Genomic DNA, 4,859 nt, shown 5'->3' on the forward strand with positions numbered 1-4,859 from the left:
TTCCAAGTCCGTTCGCGGCGTGTTGCTTTCGCCGGGCGAGCGAGAAATTCTTCCAAGTCCGTTCGCGGCGTGTTGCTTTCGCCGGGCGAGCGACGAAATTCTTCCAAGTCCGATCGCGGCGTGTTGCTTTCGTTGCCGGGCGAGCCTCCGCCGCACAACCTTCTTCCAAGTTCGCTTCGCGGCGTGTTGCTTTCGCCGGGCGAGCGACAAATTCTTCCAAGTTCGCTCGCGGCGTGTTGCTTTCGCCGGGCGAGCGAGAAATTCTTCCAAGTCCGTTCGCGGCGTGTTGCTTTCGCCGGGCGAGCGAGAAATTCTTCCAAGTCCGTTCGCGGCGTGTTGCTTTCGCCGGGCGAGCGAGAAATTCATCCAAGTCCGTTCGCGGCGTGTTGCTTTCGCCGGGCGAGCGACAAATTCTTCCAAGTTTCAAGTTCGCTCGCGGCGTGTTGCTTTCGCCGGGCGAGCGAGAAATTCTTCCAAGTCCGTTCGCGGCGTGTTGCTTTCGCCGGGCGAGCGAGAAATTCATCCAAGTCCGTTCGCGGCGTGTTGCTTTCGCCGGGCGAGCGACAAATTCTTCCAAGTCCGTTCGCGGCGTGTTGCTTTCGTTGGCGGGCGACACCTCCGGCGGCACGCGCCGCCCGTACCACAAGTCCGATCGCGGCGTGTTGCTTTCGTTGGCGGGCGACACCTCCGGCCGCACAAGCCGCTTTTTCCAAGTTCGCTCGCGGCGTGTTGCTTTCGCCGGGCGAGCGACAAATTCTTCCAAGTTCGCTCGCGGCGTGTTGCTTTCGCCGGGCGAGCGAGAAATTCTTCCAAGTCCGTTCGCGGCGTGTTGCTTTCGCCGGGCGAGCGAGAAATTCATTCCAAGTCCGTTCGCGGCGTGTTGCTTTCGCCGGGCGAGCGAGAAATTCATTCCAAGTCCGGGCAGCAGAAATTCCCGTTCGCGGCGTGTTGCTTTCGCCGGGCGAGCGAGAAAATTCTTCCAAGTTCCTTCGCGGCGTGTTGCTTTCGCCGGGCGAGCGGACAAATTCTATCCAGTCCGTTCGCGGCGTGTTGCTTTCGCCGGGCGAGCGAGAAATTCATCCAAGTCCGTTCGGCGGCGTGTTGCTTTCGCCGGGCGAGCGAGAAATTCTTCCAAGTCCGTTCGCGGCGTGTTGCTTTCGTTGGCGGGCGACACCTCCGGCGGCACGCGCCGCCCGTACCACAAGTCCGATCGCGGCGTGTTGCTTTCGTTGGCGGGCGACACCTCCGGCCGCACAAGCCGCTTTTTCCAAGTTCGCTCGCGGCGTGTTGCTTTCGCCGGCCGAGCGACAAATTCTTCCAAGTTCGCTCGCGGCGTGTTGCTTTCGCCCGGGCGAGCGAGAAATTCTTCCTCCAAGTCCGTTCGCGGCGTGTTGCTTTCGCCGGGCGAGCGACAAATTCTTCCAAGTTCGCTCGCGGCGTGTTGCTTTCGCCGGGCGAGCGAGAAATTCTTCCAAGTCCGTTCGCGGCGTGTTGCTTTCGCCGGGCGAGCGAGAAATTCATCCAAGTCCGTTCGGGGCGTGTTGCTTTCGCCGGGCGAGCGACAAATTCTTCCAAGTCCGTTCGCGGCGTGTTGCTTTCGTTGGCGGGCGACACCTCCGGCGGCACGCGCCGCCCGTACCACAAGTCCGATCGCGGCGTGTTGCTTTCGTTGGCGGGCGACACCTCCGGCCGCACAAGCCGCTTTTTCCAAGTTCGCTCGCGGCGTGTTGCTTTCGCCGGGCGAGCGACAAATTCTTCCAAGTTCGCTTCGCGGCGTGTTGCTTTCGCCGGGCGAGCGAGAAATTCTTCCAAGTCCGTTCGCGGCGTGTTGCTTTCGCCGGGCGAGCGAGAAATTCATTCCAAGTCCGTTTCGCGGCGTGTTGCTTTCGCCGGGCGAGCGAGAAATTCATCCAAGTCCGTTCGCGGCGTGTTGCTTTCGCCGGGCGAGCGACAAATTCTTCCAAGTTCGCTCGCGGCGTGTTGCTTTCGCCGGGCGAGCGAGAAATTCTTCCAAGTCCGTTCGCGGCGTGTTGCTTTCGCCGGGCGAGCGAGAAATTCTTCCAAGTCCGTTCGCGGCGTGTTGCTTTCGCCGGGCGAGCGAGAAATTCTTCCAAATCCGTTCGCGGCGTGTTGCTTTCGCCGGGCGAGCGAGAAATTCATCCAAGTCCGTTCCGCGGCGTGTTGCTTTCGCCGGGCGAGCGACAAATTCTTCCAAGTTCGCTCGCGGCGTGTTGCTTTCGCCGGGCGAGCGAGAAATTCTTCCAAGTCCGTTCGCGGCGTGTTGCTTTCGCCGGGCGAGCGAGAAATTCATCCAAGTCCGTTCGCGGCGTGTTGCTTTCGCCGGGCGAGCGACAAATTCTTCCAAGTCGCTTCGCTCGCGGCGTGTTGCTTTCGCCGGGCGAACGAGAAATTCTTCCAAGTCCGTTCGCGGCGTGTTGCTTTCGCCGGGCGAGCGAGAAATTCATCCAAGTCCGTTCGCGGCGTGTTGCTTTCGCCGGGCGAGCGAGAAATTCATTCCAAGTCCGTTCGCGGCGTGTTGCTTTCGCCGGGCGAGCGAGAAATTCTTCCAAGTTCCGATTCGCGGCGTGTTGCTTTCGCCGGGCGAGCGACAAATTCTTCCAAGTTCGCTCGCGGCGTGTTGCTTTCGCCGGGCGAGCGAGAAATTCTTCCAAGTCCGTTCGCGGCGTGTTGCTTTCGCCGAGGCGAGCGAGAAATTCATCCAAGTCCGTTCGCGGCGTGTTGCTTTCGCCGGGCGAGCGACAAATTCTTCAAGTTCGCTCGCGGCGTGTTGCTTTCGCCGGGCGAGCGAGAAATTCTTCCAAGTCCGTTCGCGGCGTGTTGCTTTCGCCGGGCGGGCGAGCGAGAAATTCATCCAAGTCCGTTCGCGGCGTGTTGCTTTCGCCGGGCGAGCGAGAAATTCTTCCAAGTCCGTTCGCGGCGTGTTGCTTTCGCCGGGCGAGCGAGAAATTCTTCCAAGTCCGTTCGCGGCGTGTTGCTTTCGCCGGGCGAGCGAGAAATTCATCCAAGTCCGTTCGCGGCGTGTTGCTTTCGCCGCGCGAGCGAGAAATTCATCCAAGTCCGTTCGCGGCGTGTTGCTTTCGCCGGGCGAGCGACAAATTCTTCCAAGTTCGCTCGCGGCGTGTTGCTTTCGCCGGGCGAGCGAGAAATTCATCCAAGTCCGTTCGCGGCGTGTTGCTTTCGCCGGGCGAGCGAGAAATTCTTCCAAGTTCGATCGCGGCGTGTTGCTTTCGCCGGGCGAGCGACAAATTCTTCCAAGTTCGCTCGCGGCGTGTTGCTTTCGCCGGGCGAGCGAGAAATTCTTCCAAGTCCGTTCCGTTCGCGGCGTGTTGCTTTCGCCGAGCGAGCGAGAAATTCATCCAAGTCCGTTCGCGGCGTGTTGCTTTCGCCGGGCGAGCGACAAATTCTTCCAAGTCCGTTCGCGGCGTGTTGCTTTCGATTGGCGGGCGACACCTCCGGCGGCACGCGCCGCCCGTACCACAAGTCCGATCGCGGCGTGTTGCTTTCGTTGGCGGGCGACACCTCCGGCCGCACAAGCCGCTTTTTCCAAGTTCGCTCGCGGCGTGTTGCTTTCGCCGGGCGAGCGACAAATTCTTCCAAGTCCGTTCGCGGCGTGTTGCTTTCGCCGGGCGAGCGAGAAATTCATGCCAAGTCCGTTCGCGGCGTGTTGCTTTCGCCGGGCGTGCGAGAAATTCTTCCAAGTCCGTTCGCGGCGTGTTGCTTTCGCCGGGCGAGCGAGAAATTCTACCAAGTCCGTTCGCGGCGTGTTGCTTTCGCCGGGCGAGCGAGAAATTCATCCAAGTCCTCCGTTCGCGGCGTGTTGCTTTCGCCGGGCGAGCGACAAATTCTTCCAAGTCCGTTCGCGGCGTGTTGCTTTCGTTGGCGGGCGACACCTCCGGCGGCACGCGCCGTCCGTACCTCAAGTCCGATCACGGCGTGTTACTTTCGTTGGCGGGCGACACCTCCGGCCGCACAAGCCGCTTTTTCCAAGTTCGCTCGCGGCGTGTTGCTTTCGCCGGGCGAGCGACAAATTCTTCCAAGTTCGCTCGCGGCGTGTTGCTTTCGCCGGGCGAGCGAGAAATTCTTCCAAGTCCGTTCGCGGCGTGTTGCTTTCGCCGGGCGAGCGAGAAATTCATCCAAGTCCGTTCGCGGCGTGTTGCTTTCGCCGGGCGAGCGAGAAATTCTTCCAAGTCCGTTCGCGGCGTGTTGCTTTCGCCGGGCGAGCGAGAAATTCTTCCAAGTCCGTCGCGGCGTGTTGCTTTCGCCGGGCGAGCGAGAAATTCATTCCAAGTCCGTTCGCGGCGTGGCGTGTTGCTTTCGCCGGGCGAGCGACAAATTCATCAAAGTTCGCTCGCGGCGTGTTGCTTTCGCCGGGCGAGCGAGAAATTCTTCCAAGTCCGTTCGCGGCTTGTTGCTTTCGCCGGGCGAGCGAGAAATTCATCCAAGTCCGTTCGCGGCGTGTTGCTTTCGCCGGGCGAGCGAGAAATTCTTCCAAGTCCGTTCGCGGCGTGTTGCTTTCGCCGGGCGAGCGAGAAATTCATCCAAGGCCGTTCGCGGCGTGTTGCTTTCGCCGGGCGAGCGAGAAATTCATCCAAGTCCGTTCGCGGCGTGTTGCTTTCGCCGGGCGAGCGACAAATTCTTCCAAGTTCGCTCGCGGCGTGTTGCTTTCGCCGGGCGAGCGAGAAATTCATCCAAGTCCGTTCGCGGCGTGTTGCTTTCGCCGGGCGAGCGAGAAATTCTTCCAAGTTCGATCGCGGCGTGTTTTTCGCCGGGCGAGCGAGAAATTCTTCCAAGTCCGTTCGCGGCGTGTTGCTTTCGCCGGGCGAGCGAGAAATTCTTCC

The sequence above is a fragment of the Nylanderia fulva genome, unplaced genomic scaffold, assembly GCF_048542155.1.
Source record: "Nylanderia fulva isolate GAGA-0341 unplaced genomic scaffold, ASM4854215v1 Scaffold864, whole genome shotgun sequence".
In the NCBI taxonomy this organism is placed as follows: domain Eukaryota; kingdom Metazoa; phylum Arthropoda; class Insecta; order Hymenoptera; family Formicidae; genus Nylanderia; species Nylanderia fulva.